Here is a 23,803-nt window from a genome sequence, read left to right as displayed (position 1 = left end):
AAATTTAATAAATAGGGAAATATTCCCAAACTTCATTTCTAAATTCAATGAATAACAATCAAGTTCTTAAATAATACATTTCATGGAAATTAACTATCTGATTTTAAAATTCATATGAAGCCATAAATGTGCATGAATATCCTAGATATTGTTAAAAAGATAGATGAGACTTTTACACAGATATAAAAATATTACAAATTTGATGCTCCAGATGTTGTTCGTGGTCTACCCAATATCCGTTCTCCCCTCTTGTTTACTAAACTGCTGAATTTTTGTGCAGTGGTAAAATTCCCAACTTCCCAGGATCCTTTGCTCTTTTTAAAAAATAAATTTATTTATTTACTTTTGGCTGCATTGGGTCTTCGCTGCTGCGAGCGGGCTTTCTCTAGTTGGGATGAGTGGGGGCTACTCTTCGTTGCAGTGCGTGGGCTTCTCATTGTGGTGGCTTCTCTTGTTGCAGAGCAGGGGTTCTAGGCACTTGGGCTTCAGTAGTTGTGGCTCGGGGGCTCTAGAGTACAGGCTCAGTAGTTGTGGCACACAGGCTTAGTTGCTCCACGGTATGTGGGATCTTCCCGGACCAGGACTAGAATCCATGTCCCCTTCATTGGCAGGTGAATTCTTTAACCACTGTGTCACCAGGGAAGTCCCTCCTCTTTAAAAAAAAAATTTTTTTTGGCCTCGCTGAATGGCATGCGAGATCTTAGTTCCTCCACCAGTGGTTGAACCCGGGCTCCCTGCAGTGGAAGCACGGAGTCCTAACCACTGGACTGCCAGGGAAGTCTCAGGCTCCTTTGCTCTTGAACTGGTCTTGTGACACAGTTTTGGCCAAGGAGATTTAAGGAAAGTTTGCCTTGTGAGACTTTTGGGAGAAGTATAGTTTTCCTGACAGAAAGGAATATACCCAGATTAGATATAGCTTTTTCCCTTGCCTAAATCCCTCTTCCTTTACTATGTCTATTATGATATGATGCCTAGAGGTTCATCAGCTATCTGACAACTGTGAGGACCAAAGCCTCAGGTGACAAGTGGCAGTGTTAAAACAAGAATGATTCTGGGTCCCATATGTCTTCTTAGTCTTGCCATCCCTGACTTGGACCACCCAGCTCTGGCACTTTGGTTACATGAGAATAACTAACTTCAGTTAAGCCACTGTTATCAGGACATTGTAACATGTAGCCACACACAGTCCTAACTGATAAGAGCTGTATTATGAAAGCAGTCTGCTATTGATAGTGACAGAGGCATAGACAAATTGATCTATTGAACAGAATACAAAATCCTAAATGAGACCCATGGAAGTATGGGATTTTGTAAAAAAAAAAAAAAAAAAACTCTAAGTAGCATGTCAAATCAATGAAGAAAGAATGGGCTAGTAAATAAATTAAAATTAGCTACCCATTTGAGAAAAAAGAGATATTTACCTGGTATAAGTGGAAAAAGGTAGATATTGTGAGAGGTAGGGTGACTTCACATCCTGGTTTCCCCAGGACAGCCAACTTTACCCTGTTATTGATGTGTAGGTATCAACAACACTCCATTTCAGGCTCAGAAGTGAATTGTATGGTCATTCTCAGCTGTGAAAGGAGATTGACAAAGCTGCTGTTGAGCCCTGCTTGGTCCAGGACTTGTAGGAACCTGTGGTGCCCAGGGTGTGAACATAAATATGACTTTTGACTATTTACTGAAACAAACTGCCTGCTGGCATGGAGAATGGATCTGCAATATTCCCACTTTCACTGTAGGGCAGGGGTTCAGAATCATTCATATCAGATCTTGTTCTAGACTTAGGACCCTGGAGCACCAAGTGAGCACAAAGGAGCTTTTAAAAAAAGTACAGAATTAAAGCAAAACTCCAAACCAAAATCGTAAAGCACATTAAGAAATCAAATAATTGACCAGATAAAAATTTCAAAAGTAATTTACTCCATGTGAATTTTTAAAAAATAGAACCTTTTAATGCTTTTTAAATAAGTATGTGAGAGCCTTTAAAGATATAAATGAAAGAATAATATCTATTAAAACGAAATAAGACATTGTAAAATACAAAGCCAGAAATGAAACAGTAACAGTTGACTCTAAAAATTAATGAATTAGAAATCTTGGAAACAAGATATGTAATCTTCCTAAAAATTAGCAGACTTTATTTTTTTTAGAGCAGTCATAGGTTTACAGAAAAATTGAGCAGTAAGTACATGAAGATCTATATACCTGTGATCTTCTCCCTGCCAACAATTTCCCCTGTTATCAATGTCTCACAGTACTGTACTTATATTTGCTGCAATTGATGAACCAATAGGGATACATATTAGCTAAAGTCCATAGTTTACATTAGTACCATACTGTCTTGATGATGGTAGCATTGTAGTATAGTCTGAAATCAGGGCACCTGATTCCTCCAGCTCCATTTTCTTTCTCAAGATTGCTTTGGTTATTCAGTTTCTTTTGTGTTTCCATAAAAATTATGAAATTTTTTGTTCTAGTTCTGTGAAAAATACCAGTGGTTATTTGATAGGGATTGCTTTGGGTAGTATAGTCCTTTTCACAATGTTGATTCTTCAAATCCAAGAACATGATATATCTCTCCATGTGTTTGTATCATCTTTAGTTTCTTTCATCAGTGTCTTATAATTTTCTGCATACAGGTCTTTTGTCTCCTTAGGTAGGTTTATTCCTAGGTATTTATTCTTTTTGTTGCAGTGGTAAATGGGAATGTTTCCTTAATTTCTCTTTCAGATTTTTCATCATTAGTGTATAGGAATGCAAGAGATTTCTGTGCGTTTATTTTATATCCTGCTACTTTACCAAATTCACTGATTAGCTCTAGAAGTTTTCTAGTAGCATCGTTAGGATTCTCTATGTATAGTATCACGTCATCTGCAAACAGTGACAGCTTTACTTCTTCTTTTCCAATTTGGAATCCTTTTATTTCTTTTTCTTCTCTGATTGTTGTGGCTAAAACTTCCAAAACTATGTTGAATAATGGTGGTGAGAGTGAGCAACCTTGTCTTGTTCCTGATCTTAGTGGAAATGGTTTCAGTTTTCCACCATTGAGAATGAAGTGGCTGTGGGTTTGTCATATATGGCCTTTATTATGTTGATGTAATTTCCCTCTATGCCTACTTTCTGGAGGGCTTTTATCATAAATGGTGTTGGATTTTGTCAAAAGCTTTCTCTGCATCTATTGAGATGATCATATGGTTTTTCTCCTTCAATTTGTTAATATGGTTTATCACATTGAGTGATTTGTGTATTTTGAAGAATCCTTGCATTCCTGGGATAAATCCCACTTGATCATGGTGTATGATCCTTTTAATGTGCTGTTGGATTCTGTTTGCCAGTAGTTTGTTGAGGATTTTGCATCTATGTTCATCAGTGTTATTGGCCTGTAGTTATCTTCTTTTGTGACATCTATGTCTGATTTTGGTATCAGGGTGATGGTGGCCCCGTAGAATGAGTTTAGGAGTGCTCGTCCCTCTGCTATATTTTGGAAGAGTTTGAGAAGGATAGGTGTTAGCTCTTCTCTAACTGTTTGATAGAATTCGCCTGTGAAGCTATCTGGTCCTGGGCTTTTGTTGTTGGAAGATCCTTAATCACAGTTTCAATTTCAGTGCTTGTGATGGGTCTGTTTATATTCTCTATTTTTTCCTGGTTCAGTCTTGGAAGGTTGTGCTTTTCTAAGAATTTGTCCATTTCTTCCAGGATGTCCATTTTATTGGCATGTAGTTGCTTGTAGTAATTGCTTATGATCCTTTGTATTTCTGCAGTGTCAATTGTTACTTCTCCTTTTTCATTTCTAATTCTATTGATTTGAGTCTTCTCCCTTTTTTTCTTGATGTGTCTGGGTAATGGTTTATCAAGTTTGTTTATCTTCTCAAAGAAGCAGCTTCTAGTTTTATTGATCTTTGCTATCATTTCATTCATTTCTTTTTCATTTATTTCTGATCTGTTGTCTATGATTTCTTTCCTTCTGGTAATTTTGCAGTTTATTTTGTTCTTCTTTGTCTAATTGCTTTAGTTGGAAGGTTAGGTTGTTTATTTGAGATGTTTCTTGTTTCTTGATGTAGGATTGTGTTACTATAAACTCCCCTCTTAGAACTGCTTTTGCTGTATCCCACAGGTTTTGGGTCATCATGTTTTCATTGCCATTTGTTTCTAGGTTTTTTTTTGTTTTTTGGTTTTTTTTTGCCGTATGCGGGCCTCTCACTGATGTGGCCTCTCCCGTTGTGGAGCGCAGGCTCTGGACGCACAGGCCTAGCAGCCATGGCTCATGGGACTAACCACTCTGCGGCATATGGGATCTTCCCAGACTGTGGCACGAACCCGTGTCCCCTGCATCGGCAGGCGGACTCTCAACAACTGCGTCACCAGGTAAGCCCTCTAGGTATTTGTTGATTTCCTCTTTGATTTCTTCAGTGATCTCTTGGTTATTTAGTAGTGTATTGTTTAGCCTCCACGTGTTTGTATTTTTTAGCCTTTTTCCTGTAATTGATATCTAGTCTTATAGCGTTTTGGTTGGAAAAGATACTTCATACGATTTCAATTTTCTTAAATTTACCAAGGCTTGATTTGTGACCCAAGATATGATCTATCCTGGAGAATGTTCCATGAACACTTGAAAAGAAAGTGTAATCTGTTGTTTTTGGGTGGAATGTTCTATAAATATCAATTAAGTACATCTTGTTTAATGTATCATTTAAAGCTTGTGTTTCCTTATTTATTTTCATTTTGGATGATCTGTCCATTGATGAAACTGGGTGTTAAAGTTCCCTAATATTATTGTGTTACTGTCAATTCCCCCTTTATGGCTGTCAGCATTTGCCTTATGTATTGAGGTGCTCCCCTGTTGGGGACATAAATATTTACAATTGTTTTATGTTCTTCTTGGATTGATTCCTTGATCATTATGTAGTGTCCTTCTGTGTCTCTTGTAATAGTCTTTATTTTAAAGTCTGTATTGTCTGAGATGAGAATTGCTACTCCAGCTTTCTTTTGATTTCCATTTGCATGGCATATCTTTTTCTATCCCCTAACTTTCAGTCTGTATGTGTCCCTAGGTCTGAAGTATGACTCTTGTAGACAGCGTATATATGTGTCTTGTTTTTGTATCCATTCAGCCAGTCTAAGTCTTTTGGTTGGAGCATTTATTCCATTTTCGTTTAAAGTAATTATCGATATGTATGTTCCTATTCCCATTTTCTTCATTGTTTTGGGTTTGCTATTATAGGTCTTTTCCTTCTCTTGTGTTTCCTGCCCAGAGAATTTCCTTTAGCATTTGTTGTAAAGCTGGTTTAGTGGTGCTGAATTCTCTTAGCTTTTGCTTGTCTGTAAAGGTTTTAATTTCTCCATCAAATCTGAATGAGGTCCTTGCTGGGTAGAGTAATCTTGGTTGTAGGATTTTCCCTTTCATCACTTTAAATATGTCCCGCCACTCCCTTCTGGCTTGCAGAGTTTCTGCTGAAAGATCAGTGGTTAACCTTATGGGGATTCCCTTGTATGTTATTTGTTGCTTTTCTCTTGCTGCTTTTTTTTTTTTTTATGGTCAATTTATTTATTTATTTATTTATTTTTTTAACATCTTTATTGGGGTATAATTGCTTTACAATGGTGTGTTAGTTTCTGCTTTATAACAAAGTGAATCAGTTATACATATACATATGTTCCCATATCTCTTCCCTCTTGCGTCTCCCTCCCTCCCACCCTCCCTATCCCACCCCTCCAGGCTGTTACAAAGCACCGAGCCAATATCCCTGTGCCATGCGGCTGCTTCCCACTAGCTATCTACCTTACTACGTTTGTTAGTGTGTATATGTCCATGACTCTCTCTCGCCCCGTCACAGCTCACCCCTCCCCCTCCCCATAACCTCAAGTCCGTTCTCTAGGAGGTCTGCGTCTTTATTCCTGCCTTACCCCTAGGTTCTTCATGACACTTTTTATTCTTAAATTCCATATATATGTGTTAGCATACGGTATTTGTCTTTTTCTTTCTGACTTACTTCACTGTGTATGACAGACTCTAGGTCTATCCACCTCATTACAAATAGCTCAATTTTGTTTCTTTTTATGGCTGAGTAATATTCCATTGTATATATGTGCCACATCTTCTTTATCCATTCATCCGATGATGGGCATTTAGGTTTGTTTCCATCTCCGGGCTATTGTAAATAGAGCTGCAATGAACATTTTGGTACATGACTCTTTTTGAATTTCGGTTTTCTCAGGGTATATGCCCAGTAGTGGGATTGCTGGGTCATATGGTAGTTCTATTTTCAGTTTTTTAAGGAACCTCCATACTGTTCTCCATAGTGGCTGAACCAATTCACATTCCCACCAGCAGTGCAAGAGGGTTCCCTTTTCTCCACACCCTCTCCAGCATTTATTGTTTCTAGATTTTTTGATGATGGCCATTCTGACTGGTGTGAGATGATATCTCATTGTAGTTTTGATTTGCATTTCTCTAATGATTAATGATGTTGAGCATTCTTTCATGTGTTTGTTGGCAGTCTGTATATCTTCTTTGGAGAAATGTCTATTTAGGTCTTCTGCCCATTTTTGGATTGGGTTGTTTGTTTTTTTGTTATTGAGCTGCATGAGCTGCTTGTAAATTTTGGAGATTAATCCTTTGTCGGTTGCTTCATTTGCAAATATTTTCTCCCATTCTGAGGGTTGTCTTTGGTCTTCTTTATGGTTTCCTTTGCTGTGCAAAAGCTTTGAAGTTTCATTAGGTCCCATTTGTTTATTTTTGTTTTTATTTCCATTACTCTAGGAGGTGGGTCAGAAAGAATCTTGCTGTGAGTTATGTCATAGAGTGTTCTGCCTATGTTTTCCTCTAAGAGTTTGATAGTTTCTGGCCTTATATTTAGGTCTTTAATCCATTTTGAGCTTATTTTTGTGTATGGTGTTAGGGAGTGATCTAATCTCATACTTTTACATGTACCTGTCCAGTTTTCCCAGCACCACTTATTGAAGAGGCTGTCCTTTCTCCACTGTACATTCCTGCCACCTTTATCAAAGATAAGGTGTCCATATGTGCATGGGTTTATCTCTGGGATTTCTATCCTGTTCCATTGATCTATATTTCTGTTTTTGTGCCAGTACCATAGCGTCTTGATAACTGTAACTTTGTAGTATAGTCTGAAGTCAGGGAGCCTGATTCCTCCAGTTCCTTTTTTTGTTCTCAAGATTGCTTTGGCTATTCGGGGTCTTTTGTGTTTCCATACAAATTGTGAAATTTTTTGTTCTAGTTCTGTGAAAAATGCCAGTGGTAGTTTGATAGGGATTACATTGAATCTATAGATTGCTTTGGGTAGTAGAGTCATTTTCACAATGTTGATTCTTCCAATCCAAGAACATGGTATATCTCTCCATCTATTTGTATCATCTTTAATTTCTTTCATCAGTGTCTTATAATTTTCTGCATACAGGTCTTTTGTCTCCTTAGGTAGGTTTATTCCTAGATATTTTATTCTTTTTGTTGCAATGGTAAATGGGAGTGTTTTCTTGATTTCACTTTCAGATTTTTCATCATTAGCATATAGGAATGCCAGAGATTTTTGTGCATTAATTTTGTATCCTGCCACTTTACCAAATTCATTGATTAGCTCTAGTAGTTTTCTGGTAGCATCTTTAGGAATCTCTATGTATAGGATCATGTCATCTGCAAACAGTGACAGCTTTACTTCTTCTTTTCCGATTTGGATTCCTTTTATTTCCTTCTCTTCTCTGATTGCTGTGGCTAAAACTTCCAAAACTATGTTGAATAAGAGAGGTGAGAGTGGGCACCCTTGTCTTGTTCCTGATCTTAGTGGAAATGCTTTCAGTTTTTCACCATTGAGGATGATGTTTGCTGTGGGCTTGTCGTATATGGCCTTTATTATGTTGAGGAAAGTTCCCTCTATGCCTACTTTCTGCAGGGTTTTTATCATAAATGGGTGTTGAATTTGTCAAAAGCTTTCTCTGCATCTATTGAGATGATCATATGGTTTTTCTCCTTCAATTTGTTAATATGGTTTATCACATTGATAGATTTGCGTATATTGAAGAATCCTTGCATTCCTGGAATAAACCCCACTTGATCATGGTGTATGATCCTTTTAATGTGCTGTTGGATTCTGTTTGCTAGTATTTTGTTGAGGATTTTTGCATCTATGTTCATCAGTGATATTGGTCTATAGTTTTCTTTCTTTGTGACCTCCTTGCCTGGTTTTGGTATCAAGGTGATGGTGGCCTCGTAGAAGGAGTTCGGGAGTGTTCCTCCCTCTGCTATATTTTGGAAGAGTTTGAGAAAGATAGGTGTTAGCTCTTCTCTAAATGTTTGATAGAATTCGCCTGTGAAGCCATCTGGTCCTGGGCTTTTGTTTGTTGGAAGATTTTTAATCACAGTTTCAATTTCAGTGCTTGTGATTGGTCTGTTCATATTTTCTATTTCTTCCTGATTCAGTCTTGGCAGGTTGTGCATTTCTAAGAATTTGTCCATTTCTTCCAGATTGTCCATTTTATTGGCATAGAGTTGCTTGTAGTAATCTCTCATGATCTCTTTTATTTCTGCAGTGTCAGTTGTTACCTCTCCTTTTTCATTTCTAATTCTATTGATTTGAGTCTTCTCCCTTTTTTTCTTGATGAGTCTGGCTAGTGGTTTATCTATTTTGTTTATCTTCTCAAAGAACCAGCTTTTAGTTTTATTGATCTTTGCTATTGTTTCCTTCATTTCTTTTTCATTTATTTCTGATCTGATTTTTATGATTTCTTTCCTTCTGCTAGCTTTGGGGTTTTTTTGTTCTTCTTTCTCTAATTGCTTGAGGTGCAAGGTTAGGTTGTTTATTCGAGATGTTTCCTGCTTCTTAAGGTGGGCTTGTATTGCTATAAACTTCCCCCTTAGAACTGCTTTTGCTGCATCCCACAGGTTTTGGGTCGTTGTGTCTCCATTGTCATTTGTTTCTAGGTATTTTTTGATTTCCTCTTTGATTTCTTCAGTGATCACTTCATTATTAAGTAGTGTATTGTTTAGCCTCCATGTGTTTGTATTTTTTACAGATCTTTTCCTGTAATTGATATCTAGTCTCATGGCGTTGTGGTCAGAAAAGATACTTGATACAATTTCAATTTTCTTAAATTTACCAAGGCTTGATTTGTGACCCAAGATATGATCTATCCTGGAGAATGTTCCATGAGCACTTGAGAGAAATGTGTATTCTGTTGTTTTTGGATGGAGTGTCCTATAAATATCAATTAAGTCCATCTTGTTTAATGTATCATTTAAAGCTTGTGTTTCCTTATTTATTTTCATTTTGGATGATCTGTCCATGGGTGAAAGTGGGGTGTTTAAGTCCCCTACTATGAATGTGTTACTGTCGATTTCCCCTTTTATGGCTGTTAGTATTTGCCTTATGTATTGAGGTGCTCCTATGTTGGGTGCATAAATATTTACAATTGTTATATCTTCTTCTTGGATCGATCCCTTGATCATTATGTAGTGTCCTTCTTTGTCTCTTTTAATAGTCCTTATTTTAAAGTCTATTTTGTCTGATATGAGAATTGCCACTCCAGCTTTCTTTTGGTTTCCATTTGCATGGAATATCTTTTTCCATCCCCTTACTTTCAGTCTGTATGTGTCTCTAGGTCTGAAGTGGGTCTCTTGTAGACAGCATATATAAGGGTCTTGTTTTTGTATCCATTCAGCTAACCTGTGTCTTTTGGTGGGAGCATTTAGTCTATTTACATTTAAGGTAATTATCAATATGTATGTTCCTATTCCCATTTTCTAAATTGTTTTGGGTTCGTTATTATAGGTCTTTTCCTTCTCTTGTGTTTCTTGCCTAGAGAAGATCCTTTAGCATTTGTTGTAAAGCTGGTTTGGTGGTGCTGAACTCTCTCAGCTTTTGCTTGTCTGTAAAGGTTTTAATTTCTCCATCAAATCTGAATGAGATCCTTGCTGGGTAGAGTAGTCTTGGCTGCAGGTTTTTCTCCTTCATCACTTTCAGTATGTCCTGCCACTCCCTTCTGGCTTGTAGGGTTTCTGCTGAGAGATCAGCTGTTAACCTTATGGGGATTCCCTTATGTGTTATTTGTTGTTTTTCCCTTACTGCTTTTAATATGCTTTCTTTGTATTTAATTTTTGACAGTTTGATTAATATGTGTCTTGGCGTATTTCTCCTTGTATTTATCCTGTATGGGACTCTCTGTGCTTCCTGGACTTGATTAACTATTTCCTTTCCCATATTAGGGGAAATTCCCATATCCCAACTATAATCTCTTCAAATATTTTCTCAGTCCCTTTCTTTTTCTCTTCTTCTTCTGGAACCCCTATAATTCGAATGTTGGTGCATTTAATGTTGTCCCAGAGGTCTCTGAGACTGTCCTCAGTTCTTTTCATTCTTTTTTCTTTACTCTGCTCTGCAGTAGTTATTTCCACTATTTTATCTTCCAGGTCACTTATCCGTTCTTCTGCCTCAGTTATTCTGCTATTGATCCCATCTAGAGTATTTTTAATTTCATTTATTGTGTTGTTCATCGTTGCTTGTTTCATCTTTAGTTCTTCTAGGTCCTTGTTAACTGATTCTTGCATTTTGTCCATTCTATTGTCCATTCTATCTCCAAGATTTCGGATCAACCTTACTATCATTATTCTGAATTCTTTTTCAGGTAGACTGCCTATTTCCTCTTCATTTGTTAGGTCTGGTGCATTTTTATCTTGCTCCTTTATCTGCTGTGTGTTTTTCTGTTTTCTCATTTTGCTTATCTTACTGTGTTTGGGGTCTCCTTTTTGCAGGCTGCAGGTTCGTAGTTCCTCCTGTTTTTGATGTCTGTCTCCAGTGGCTAAGGTTGGTTCAGTGGGTTGTGTAGGCTTCCTGGTGGAGGGGACTAGTGCCTGTGTTGTGGTGGATGAGGCTGGATCTTGTCTCTCTAGTGGGCAGGTTCACGTCTGGTGGTGTGTTTTGGGGTGTCTGTGGCCTTATTATGATTTTAGGCAGCCTCTCTGCTAATGGGTGGGGTTGTGTTCCTGTTTTGCTAGTTGTTTGGCACAGGTTGTCCAGCACTGTGGCTTGCTGGTCGTTGAGTGAAGCTGGGTGCTGGTGTTAAGATGGAGGTCTCTGGGAGATGTTCGCCGTTCGATATTATGTGGAGCTGGGAGGTCTCTTGTGGACCAGTGTCCTGAAGTTGGCTCTCCTACCTCAGAGGCAGAGCCCTGACTCCTGGCTGGAGCACCAAGAGCCTTTCATCCACACGGCTCAGAATAAAAGGGAGAAAAAGTAGAGGGAATTAGTAGAAGTATGAGGAAAGAAAGAAGGAAAGGAGGGAAGGAAGGAAGGAAGGAAGAAAGAAAGAAAGAAGCAAAGAAGGAAAGAAGGCAAGAAGGAACGAAAGGAGGGAGGGAGGGAGGGAGAAAGGAAGGAAGGAGGGAAAGAAGGAAAAACAGAAAGAAAGAAGATACAGTAAAAATAAAATAAAGTATAATAAAGTTATTGAATTAAAAAATTCTTATTTAGAAAAAAAAAAAGGGACGGATAGAACCTTAGGACAAATGTTGGAAGCAAAGCTATACAGACAAAATCTTACACAGAAGCGTACACATACACCCTCACTAAAAGAGGTAAAGGGGGAAAAATAAATCTTGCTGTCAGAGACCACCTCCTCAATTTGGGATGATTCATTGTCTAAAGGAGGGAAGGAAGGAAGGAAAGAAAGAAAGAAAGAAAGAAAGGACGAAGGTAAAGTATAATAACGTTATTAAAATTAAAATTGATTATTAAGAAAAAAATTTTAAGAAAAAACCATGGACGGATAGAACCCTAGGACAAATGGTGGAAGCAAGACTATACAGACAAGATCTCACACAGAAGCATACACATACACATTCACAAAAAGAGGAATAGGGAAAAAAATCATAGATCTTGCTCCCAAAGTCCACCTCCTTAATTTGGGATGATTGGCTGTCTATTCATGTATTCCACAGATGCAGGGTACATCAAGTTGATTGTGGAGCTTTAATCCGCTGCTTCTGAGGCTGCTGGGAGAGATTTCCCTTTCTCTTCTTTGTTCTCACAGCTCACAGGGGCTCAGCTTTGGATTTGGCCCTGCCTCTGCGTGTAGGTCGCTGGAGGGCGTCTGTTTTTTGCTCAGACAGGACGGGGTTAAAGGAGCCGCTGATTCGGGGGTTCTGGCGTACTGAGGCCGGCGGGGAGGGAGGGGCAGGGAATGCGGGCCGGGCCTGCGGCGGCAAAGGCCGGCGTGACCCTGCACCAGCCCGAGGCCCGCCGTGCACTCTCCCGGGGAAGTCGTCCCCGGATCCCGGGAACCCGGCAGTGGCGGGCTGCCCAGGCTCCGCGGAAGAGGGGCGTGGAGAGCGACCTGCGCTCGCACACAGGCCCCTTGGTGGCGGCAGCAGCAGCCCCAACGTCTCCCGCCCGTCTCTGGGGTCCGCGCCTCCAGCCGCGGCTTGCGCCCGTCTCTGGAGTCCGCGCCCTCAGCCGCGGCTCGCGCCAGTCTCTGGGGTCCGCGCTTTCAGCCGCGGCTCGCGCCCGTCTCTGGGGTCCGCGCTTTCAGCCGCGGCTCGCGCCCGTCTCTGGGGTCCGCGCTTTCAGCCGCGGCTCGCGCCCGTCTCTGGGGTCCGCGCTTTCAGCCGCGGCTCACGCCCGTCTCTGGGGTCCGCGCTTTCAGCCGCGGCTCGCGCCCGTCTCTGGGGTTCGCGCTTTTAGCCGCGGCTCGCGCCCGTCTCTGGGGTTCGCGCTTTTAGCCGCGGCTCGCGCCCGTCTCCGGAGTTCCCTCAAGCAGCGTTCTTAAAACCCTCTCCTCACGCACCAGGAAACAAAGAGGGAAGAAAAAGTCTCTTGCCTCTTCGGCAGGTGCAGACTTTTCCCCGGACTCCCTCCCGGCTAGCCGTGGTGCACTAACCCCTTCAGGCTATGTTCAAGCCGCCAACCCCAGTCCTCTCCCTGCGCTCCGTCCGAAACCGAAACCCGAGCCTCAGAGCCTCAGCTCGCAGCCCCGCCCTCCCCGGCGGGTGAGCAGACAAGCCTCTCGGGCTGGTGAGTGCCAGTCGGCACCGATCCTCTGTGCGGGAATCTCCCCGCTTTGCCCTCCGCACCCGTTGCTGTGCACTCCTCCGCGGCTCCAAAGCTCCCCCCTCCGCCCCCCGCAGTCTCCGCCCGCGAAGGGGCTTCCTAGTGTGTGGAAACTTTTCCTCCTTCACAGCTCCCTCCCACTGGTGCAGGTGCCGTCCCTATTCTTTTGTCTCTGTTTTTTCTTTTTTTTCTTTTGCCCTACCCAGGTACGTGTGGAGTTTCTTGCCTTTTGGGAGGTCTGAGGTCTTCTGCCAGCCTTCAGTAGGTGTTCTGTAGGAGTTGTTCCACGCGTAGATGTATTTCTGGTGTATCTGTGGGGAGGCAGGTGATCTCCGCGTCTTACTCTTCCGCCATCTTCCTGCTCTCCCCCCTCTCTTGCTGCTTTTAATATTTTTTCTTTGTATTTAATTTTTGATAGTTTGATTAACATGTGTCTTGAGGTATTTCTCCTTGGAATTATCCTGTATGGGATTCTCTGTGCTTCCTGGACATTACTATTTCCTTACCCATATTAGGGAAGTTTTCAACTATAATCTCTTCAAATATTCTCTCAGTCCCTTTCTTTTGCTCTTCTTCTTCTGGTACCCCTATAATTCGAATGTTGGTACATTTAATGTTGTCCCAGAAGTCTCTGAGACGGTCATCAATTCTTTTCATTCTCTTTTCTTTATTTTGCTCTGTGTTAGTTATTTTCACTAGTTTATCTTCCTGGTCACTTATGCATTCTTCTTCCTCAGTTATTCTGCTATTGATTCCTTCTAGAGAATTTTTAACTTCATTTATTGTGTTGTTCATTATTGTTTGTTTGCTCTTTAGTTCTTCTAGGTCCATGTTAAACATTTCTTCTATTTTTTCCATTTTATTTCCAAGATTTTGGATCATCTTTACCATCATTACTCTGAATTCTTTTTCACGTAGACTGCTTATTTTTTCTTCATTTGTTTGGCCTGGTGGGTTTTTACCTTGCTCCCTTATCTACTGTGTATTTCTCGGTCTTCTGACTTTGCTTAGTTACTGTGTTTGGGGTCTCCTTTTTGCAGGTTGCAGTTTCGTAGTTCCCATTGTTTTTGGTGTCTGTCCCCAGTGGTTAAAGTTGGTTCAGTGGGTTGTGTAGGCTTCCTGGTGGAGGGGACTAGTGCCTGTGTTCTGGTGGATGAGGCTGTATCTTGTCTTTCTTGTGGGCAGGTCCACGTCCGGTGGTGTGTTTTGGGGTGTCTGTGAACTTATTATGATTTTAGACAGCCTCTCTGCTAGTGGGTGGTGTTGTGTTCCTGTCTTGCTAGTTGTTTGGCATAGGGTGTCCAGCACTGTAGCTTGCTGGTCGTTGAGTGGAGCTGGGTCTTGGCATTGATATGGAGATCTCTGGGAGATTTTCGCTGTTTGATATTATGTGGAGCTGGGAGGTCTCTTGTGGACCAGTGTCCTGAAGTTGGCTCTCTCACCTCAGAGGCACAGCACTGACTCCTGGATGCAGCACCAAGAGCCTTTCATCCACACAGCTCAGAATAAAAGGGACAAAAAGTAGAAAGAAAGAAAGAGGATAAAAGAAAATAAAATGAAGTAAGATAAAATAAAATAAAGTTATTAAAATAAAAAATAATTATTAAGAAAAAGAAATTTTTAAACATAAAAAAAAACAAAAAACAACAGACGGATAGAACCCTAGCACAAATGGTGAAAGCAAAGCTATACAGACAAAACCTCACACAGAAGCATACACACTCACAAAAAGAGGAAAAGGGGAAAAAATAATAAATCTTGCTCTCAAAGTCCACCTCCTCAATTTGGGTAGATTCATTGTCTATTCAGGTATTCCACAGATGCAGGGTACATCAAGTTGATTGTGTAGATTTAATCCGCTGCTCCTGAGGCTGCTGGGAGAGATTTCCCCTTCTCTTCTTTGTTCGCACAGCTCCCGGGGCTCAGCTTTGGATTTGTCCCCGCCTCTGTGTGTAGGTCGCCGGTGGGCGTCTGTTCTTCGCTCGGACAGGACGGGGTTAAAGGAGCCGCTGATTCGGAGGCCCTGGCTCACTCAGGCTGCGGGGAGGGAGGGGTGCGGATGCAGGGCGAGCCTGCGGGTGGCAGAGGCCGGCAGGATGTTGCACCAGCCCGAGGCGCGCCGTGCGTTCTCCCAGGGAAGTTGTCCCTGAATCCTGGGACCCTGGCAGTGGCGGGCTGCGCAGGCTCCCCGGAAGTGGGGTGTGGATAGTGACCTGTGCTCGCACACAGGCTTCTTGGTGGCTGCAGCAGCAGCCTTAGCGTCTCATGCTCCTCTCTGGGGTCCGCGCTGATAGCTGCGGCTCGCGCCCGTCTCTGGGGCTCCTTTAAGCAGTGCTCTTAATCCCCTCTCCTCGAGCACCAGGAAGCAATGAGGGAAGAAAAAGTCTCTTGCCTCTTCGGCAGGTCCAGACGTTTCTCCGGACTCCCTCCCAGCTAGCCGTGGCTCACTAACCCCTTCAGGCTGTGTTCACGCTGCCAACCCCAGTCCTTTCCCTGCGCTCGACCGAAGCCGGAGCTTCAGCTCCCAGCCCCGTCCACCACGGCGGGTGAGCGGACAAGCCTCTCGGGCTGGTGAGTGCTGGTTGGCACCGATCATCTATGCGGGAATCTCTCCACTTTGCCCTCCGCACCCCTATTGCTGTGCTCTCCTACGTGGCTCCGAAGCTCCCCCCACCTCCACCCGCAGTTTCCGCCTGCGAAGGGACTTCCTAGTGTGTGGAAACCTTTCCTCCTTCACAGCTCCCTCACACTGGTGCCGGTCCCGTCCCTATTCTTTTGTCTCTGTTTATTCTTTTTTCTTTTGCCTTACTCAGGTACGTGGGGAGTTTCTTGCCTTTTGGGAGGTCTGAGGTCTTCTGCCAGCGTTCAGTAGGTGTTCTGCAGGAGTTGTTCCACGCGTAGATGTATTTCTGGTGTATCTGTGGGGAGGAAGGTGATCTCTGCGTCTTACTCTTCCGCCATCTTCCCCCTCTCCAGCGCTTCTTTTGTTCTTTTTATCTCTTGCTATGTAGCTTCTCTTTTTGACTGTGTCAGTATTTTCCTTTTGATAATTTGGAAGATTTATAATCAATTTCATTTCTTCTAGGATAGCTTTACAACTTTAAATAATTTACTTAAATCCTTTTTACTTACAAACTTTAATAATAGCTATTGATTCCCTAATGAAACACGCAGTTCCCCTACCTCCAACTTTTGTTATAATATATTCTTCAAGCGGCTTCTTTTGAATCTTTTAATGTACTTCCTCCATTCAAGCCTTCTCCCTTGGGCTCTAGATTGCCTACTTAACATCACTATTGGGTGCCTGAATAAGCATCTCCATCTTGATATGCAGAATCAAATTATGATTCTAGCTTCCCAAACATCTGCCTTTCACATCCTTCCATATTTCAGTAAAGAGATCACTCTCTACCTATTTGTCAAAGCCAAAAACTAAGGTGTCATCCCTGGTTTCTCCTTTGTCCTTATCCAACCAATTCAACCCAAAATTTCTTCTTTAAAATATGCTTGAATCCATTCTTTCCTCTCTGTCATGACCCCAAACACCTCAGTTCAAGGCACCAGCATCTTTAGTTGGAGGAGGCAGGCCTCTTGACAGGCCTTTCTTCTGGCCTCCACCACAGCACATTCTTACCCTCTGTTTGAAATGCAGAGAGAGAGAGAGAGAGAGAGAGAGAGAGAGAGAGCAGAGCTGTCCTGCTTTAAATCATTTGTGGATCCTACTATCCTTAGAATAAAATCCAATCTCCTCCTTACTGTGTACAAGGCAGGCCTCTGCCATGGGGGCCACACCCAGATCCCAGGGCAGCCCCTTTTTATCTGTATCACTCCTGAACAGTTATTAATAGTGTCCTCTTTCCTTCTCAGACTATCTTTGTTTGGGTATTAAATCATAGAATCATCTTAGCTTCTGCCTATCTTTCCCACCTCAGACTCATACCTCTCTCTCTCTCCCTCTCATTCTGCCCTTCTATGTTATCTCCTCAGAGAGGCCTTTCTTGACCCAGAAACTGAAGTAACCCCTCTTCTTCTTCCTCATCACGTCTCTTCATTATTATCTTTATAATGACGACCACCAAGTTATAATGATCTTGCTTCTTTGTAGACTTTTATGTTGTCTGCTCCCCCCACTAAAATGTAAGCCCTGTGAGGACTTGGCCTTGTCTGCCCAGTTCACGACTGTCTATCATGAAATGATGCAAGCTGGAATATAATGAAAGGATGGAGTGGGATGGGAAATGTGAGATGGAATAGATGGGAGTAAATGGGACAGGGAGAAATCATAACAGTAGGATCTTAGGGCATCAAAAGTAGTGGCAGTGTGTGCTGTGATCATTTACATGTGGAACTAAGAATCACAGAGCACAAGGATTGTGTTAATGAAATGGAAGATATGTATTATAAACAACAAGGAAACACAAATGAGCATATAACTGAGAAGATCATGGAGAAGGAAAAGATGGGGAAAGTGTAAAGTAAGCGACTTTCTCAACTTCTGCAGTAGGAAACTGTTACATACTGCCCAGATTTGATAGATGATAAAGATGATTAAATATATTCATTCGTTCATTCAACAAATATGTTTTGAGGACACACGATGAACCAGGCACAGCTTCTGGTCGGGAATAGTCGTGAACTGGACAGACAAGGCCCAGGAAGGAAGTTTTCTCCTCTTAAATCTACCCATTCGGAATGAACACTACACACAATATTACCTTTCTCTTTTGGAAATATGTGATTACGCTTTTGCTTTTTAAAGATATCTCTTTCCTGAATTCAAAGGGAACCCATACTTGTTGTACCAAATGCACAGTGAAAGAAGTGTTCTGTTGCTGAGACCAACGGCTGTAATTATTTTGGTTTCCCTTCTTTCAGTCTTTTTTGGGTGCACTTTCAGTGTGCGTATTCTATTCCTGTGTAACACATTACTGCATACGTAGCAGCTTAAAGTGATACAGATTTACTAGCTCACAGCTCCATAGGTCTCATGTCTGGCAGGGCCTGATGGGGTCTCTGCTCAGGGCTCCAAGGATGTCCAGCTGTCAGCAGGCCAGGCTCTTATCCAGAGTCCCTAGACAAGAATCAACTTGCAAACACATTCAGGTTCTCAGTCAAATTCAGTTGCTTGCATCTGTAGGACTGAGGGCCCCACTTCCATGCTGGCTGTCAGCTCCGGCCTCTCTTAGGTCACCTGCTTTCCATCTCACCTGGCCTCTTCCATCCCCAATCCAGTAACATCACACCAAGTCATCCCTTCACTTCAGATCTCTCTGAATCTGCTTTTAAAGGGTCTCATGTGATCGGATTAGGTCCATAGGGATAATCTTTCCATATTAAGGTCAGCTGCGCCATATAGCATAACAGTCATCAAGTCATACCACATCCAATTCACAGGTTCCAGGCACTAGGGCATGCCCAGAACACCCTAGTTGGAGGACACATGTTTAGAATTCTCCCAACCATATGTCTAGATATTTTAAAATATTTTATCTTTTAAACTAATTTGGCATTTTAAGTAATTTTAAAATGGAACTAGAATGCTACCATTTTGTAAGCTTTTCCTTAAGTATACATTGTGATTTTTTTCCCATCAAATGTTCTTCTAGAATGTGGAGATTTAGGACTGCAGAGTATTCCATTGGATAGAAGTACATAATCTATATTATCATACCTGTATTACTGGACGTTTGCACTGTTTCAAAATTTTCTGTCTTGTAAATCACGTACAGTGAACATAATTCAATATGTATGTCTCTTAAATTCTTGGGTATGAATTGCTGTGTCAAAGGAGATAAGTATTTTGTGGCTTCTAGGACATATTGCCAAACTGACCCCAGGAGAGCCATGCCAGCTCATACTCCAGCCATGTGTAAGCAGCTCACTTCCGTGTGGGTGTGTTGACATTGGATGACCCCCCTTTGTTTAAAGAAGATAACATCAACTGGAGACTATGATGCTATGGACAAGCCAAACTTTAACACCCATGCTTTGTGTCTCTGTTTACCCATAGCATTTCCTCTCCCCTGTGCATTTTCTCTGGGGAAACACTGAACACCTCAACATTCTTGCCACCCACAAAGCCACACATCAAGTGTTGTTTCATAATCAGTTGCAAAAGCTATCATCAGGGGCCCTTCCCACTGATGGGCCTTGACAGTGAAAACCAGTGACTTGAGGGGGTGTCTTCCCTATATATCTCTTCAACATATATCACCATGGTTGTGTGGAGCTTGGCCACTTAAGTCTCCTGGCTTCACTCCTTATAGAAAAATCATCCACAGCCCTTGTTGGAATAACCCCTTTACTCTTTTAGCCATTTCTGTTGTACTTGGGTAAATGACACTCTGCTGTGCTTTCCTGAGATGAAACCAAGCTATGCATTTCACTCAAACAATAAATCTTTCTTTAGGAGAAGTAAGAGTGGTGCCAGGGTTTGGACCGAAAGGGTGTGAACTTGGTAACCCAACCTGGCAGTCCAGATGCTATGTGTCCAGGCAAGGGCTTCTTTCACAGCCAGGAGAGTGGAATCTGGTCAGTGCAGATTCTCCCATGATGGTCAAGTCCATCCAGGCCAAATGGCCACCCAACACTCCTTGATTTGTCCTTCAATCAGAGTCCCTGTATCAGAAGATATCATGAAGTGCTGAATCTGGTTCCCTTAGGGGACTTCAATTTGCGAGGGTGGTTATTAATGACAATTGCTTCACATGGGTTTGGAGTGGCCAGTGAATATGCAGTCATATGCTGAGAACGTCAACAATCACTGTAGCATTTTCCTCTGTATCAAACTTGATAACCGGTGCCAGAGCCCCAGAAATCTCATCATGAGGGTGTCCTGGGTGACACTGGTGAGCAGGTTGGGCTCAAAGACATTTTTTTCCAAATTGTTGTTTCTTCCCACCTGTTGCCATGGTGGCCCCGTTGGAGCCTTTCTTTCCATGTCTTTCCACTTGAAGAGGTGGCCTTGCTCTCACTTGGCCCAAGTCCATGAAACAAACCTCTAACTGTAGACTTTGTAGATTGCAGACCCAGTAAGAGACGTAGGCTTTTAACTGGAGCCACTAAAATTACACCAAAGTCCACTAACTACTTGGTGTGTACGTAGAGTCACCCTGTAAAATAAGACCTCTTGTTTGATAAATGGCTTTAGTACTGGCTTCTGAGAAAACTCACATTTACCATATGCGCTAGTCAGTAAACCCTCTTCCCAGGACACAACACTGATTTATAAACAATCCTCTTATGTTTATACAGCCAGAAAAGTTGCTTCAAGTCAAAACAATACATACAAAGTTTTGGTTTTTCTAATGAAAACACTTTCTGTAGTCTTGAGTTTAGGATTCAGTGGCTGACTTGATAGAAGTGACAAAAGTTAACACATTTATTTAACTCTGAATAGTGTGACTGTTAGGTATAAAGCTCCCCAGAGTTTGAATTGATTATTCAATGCAACACAATACATGATCACACAAAGCGTTAATGATATCAACAGCTATTCAGGTAATGTATATCCATTTTTGATAACTCTGGTTTATTTCATGCAATTAAAATATAGAAGGTCACATGATGAAGAAACACCATCACTGTTATGGATGCATTTTCATGTGCAGATCTGAGGGGATGTTCAGGGAGACTTGGGGTCATTTGAGGACCGTTGGGTAGGTGAAGCAGCCATGCTGTTAAATGGCTTGGCTTCACAGGTGGCCCCACTTGAAGGCATACAGTGCTGAGATTGGTCCGGGACACATAAAATCAACACACAAGTTCAATACTTTACGTTTTTACAGTGAATTACAGTCATTGCAGGAAGGCATATTTTCCTTTGTGCATTATTTCTTAAATCTAGTATGCAATCTAGTATAAAGCAAAGAGAGGTGTTTTTTTTTTAAATACATCCAAAGGGGGTTCTGCATCAAAGTGTGTGTGTTTATTGTCGTGTGGACGCCATTGCTCCAGACCATTTTGGAACTTCATTGACACTGAATTCAGAGCCAGTTTATTGGTCAAAGAAGCAGATGGATGATCTTAAACACAGCCTGAGGGCAGTGCAAATAACACTGTGTCTGCTTTCTCAACTTCCCTCCATTTCCCCATCTCTTCCTTCTTCTTCAACAGTCAGAATAAGAGGTCAGTGATACCCAGAAAGAGGTTGTATTGCTGTTCCCCAGCACTCAGCGACCTTAGAGTGACAAGGCTATGGGGGTGAAGTTGAAGCAAAAGAAGGCAAAGTGGTGGCATCAGCCGGCCCATGGCCAGGGAGAGGTTGAGAACCCAGCAGGAAATGAGAACATCATTGTTACCCTCCTCGTCGCAGCTAGCAAGCGGCTCTCTCCCATGACACTGTGCATTTCTCAAACCTCACAAACCCAAATGAGGTGGCTGCTCATCATCAGGTGGGGCACTGAGGCACTGGAAAGTCAAGGACTCATGTACATTGACATTTCAGAAAGTCATGGCTTTCTCACACTTCAGACAACATCACAAGGGCTGCTTCCTCAAGCAAGCATTTCCTGATCATCTCCCCCACCCCCCTGCGATTAGAACTAGGTCAGGTGGTCCTGGTGCCCCCCCAGAACCACGTGCTTGCCTTGCCACCAGGTTTAAACTGCTGCGTTGCTATTGCTTCCTTAGTTCCCTGCTCTCCCACTGGGCTGCCACTAAAGGCAGCAGAGCTTGACTGAGAGGAATTTAGACCTAAAGCCAGACTGCTTCAGTCTCAATCCAAGATCTGCTAACCGGGAGTGGTGGAATGTAGAGAAAATTACTTACCTTCTCTGTGCCTCTGTTTCCTCATCTATAAAATGGGACTAATAACGGTATCTACTTATAGGGCTGTTGTGGGGATTAAATGAGTCAATATTTGGAAGGCCCTTAAAACAGCTCATGGTTTAAAGTAAGCACCAGGTAAGTGTGAAGCTGGTTGTGTGTATGTGTGTCAGCGACGGGTTTTGGGGCAACACAACAGGGACGGTGCCTGGACTTTTGCCACTTTATCTCCAGAGCTGAGAGTGTCAAACACAACACCTGTTACATACTATGCTCAATATATTGGTTTTGAATGTTGAATATTGCCGTATTCAGGTATGTTGCATAGCAAAAGCTGTTTTTAGTCACTATATTTACACTGCCTCTCTGAGATGTCAAATTTTCCCTAACCATAGTGGTTAAAATAACAAATTTTCCCTAACTCCAATGCTTAAAACTACAGCAGATGAGTGGTATTTAAGATGCATATGGAATATTATATAGTAAAAAAAAAAAAAAAAAAAGGAGCTTTCAAGCCACAAAAAGACATGGCGGAAACTTAAATGCATATTGCTAAGTGAAAGGAGCCAGCCTGAAAAGGCTAGATATGGTATGATTCCAACTATATGACATTCTGGAAAAGTAAAACTATGGAGACAGTAAAAAGATCAGTGGTTGCCAAGGATTAGCAGGGAAGGAAGGATGAATAGACAGAGCAGAGGATTTTTTAGGGCAGTGAAACTGCTGTATGATACTGTAATGGTGAATATGTGATATTATGCATTTGGCAAAACCCATAGAACTTAAAAGCACAGGGTCAACCCTAGTGTAAACTATAGACTTTAGTTAATAATAAGGTATCAATATTGGTTCATCAATTTTATTAAATGTACCATACTAATGCCAAGATGTTAACAGCAGGGGGTATGGATGAGAGAGAGGGGGTACATGGAGAGTTCTGTGTACTTTCTGTGCAATTTTTCTATAAATCTAAAACTGCTCTAAAATAAAGTAAAAATTTAAAAAGTGTATGAGGGGCGTGGAGGAGGGAAGGACTGTGAGGTTGGGATTATCAGATGCAAACTAGTATATATAGGATGGATAAACAACAAGGTCCTACTGTATAGCACAGGGAACTATATTCAATATCCTGTGATAAACCATAATGGAAAAGAATATGAAAATGAATATATATGTGTATATATATATATATATATAACTGAGTTACGTTGCTGTACAGCAGAAATTAACACATTGTAAATCAACTATACTTCAGTAAAATTAAAAAAAAAATATGAGGACTCCATCCCAATCAAAGAAAGAATAAGTGCTAACATTCATTAAGTACATAAGTGCTAAGTACATTAAGTGCTAAGCACTTTCTTTTGACCTCCTTTAATCCCCACAACAATAATAAAGGAGGTATGATTCTCATGAGTAGAAACCAAGAGATGGACACATTGTATGTGTATCTCCTGATTCTTTTTCCCCAGTCAGGAGGAGATTGTTTTCTCCGTCTGACTACTTCTTTTCAACTATGAAACACAATATTCACCTAATTTGACTGAGTTATCCATTTGTTGGTATTAAGTTCCTTTTAAACCCACTTCTAGCACTTTTTGCTTTTTAAACACATTGAAAGAGAAGTATTTTTTTTTTTTTTATTTTTTACAAAACTTTCCAAAAATACAAAGGAATATTGAGGAAGTAGCCACAGGGACTATATTCCAACTAGATAGAATATTCCAGACCCTGGGAAAGCAACTCCAGGTTCTGTTTTATCCTGGAAAGAATAAAATATTGCTAAACTTATCCTTCCTTTTTAATCTGCTCCTCACAACAGTTCTCTGATTTAATTTACCAATTTAATTACACTATCCTCAGTCATTCAAGAGATATTTATTGAGCACCAACTATGTGCCAAGCACCATGCTTGATACTGAATACAGAGTGAAAGAGAAAGAGGCTTCCAATTCTCCTGCTTCCCAGCCCTTCGCCCT

General features: G+C 41.5%; 1 long non-coding RNA gene across 1 annotated transcript in view; it reads right to left on the bottom strand.

Annotated features, from left to right (window-relative positions):
* Nucleotides 1-5,521: 5,521 nt before the first annotated feature.
* Nucleotides 5,522-23,803, bottom strand: part of LOC125964637 (uncharacterized) — a 189,710-nt gene continuing 171,428 nt past the window's right edge. Inside the window, exon 2 of the long non-coding RNA XR_007477836.1 lies at nt 5,522-5,782. This is a non-coding gene — a long non-coding RNA (uncharacterized LOC125964637). The remainder of the gene's footprint in view (nt 5,783-23,803) is intronic.

This window comes from Orcinus orca, chromosome 6 (genome assembly GCF_937001465.1).
Source record: "Orcinus orca chromosome 6, mOrcOrc1.1, whole genome shotgun sequence".
Lineage (NCBI taxonomy): Eukaryota > Metazoa > Chordata > Mammalia > Artiodactyla > Delphinidae > Orcinus > Orcinus orca.
Note: the sequence above shows the minus strand (reverse complement) of the source record. Positions and strands in the feature narration are given on the sequence as shown.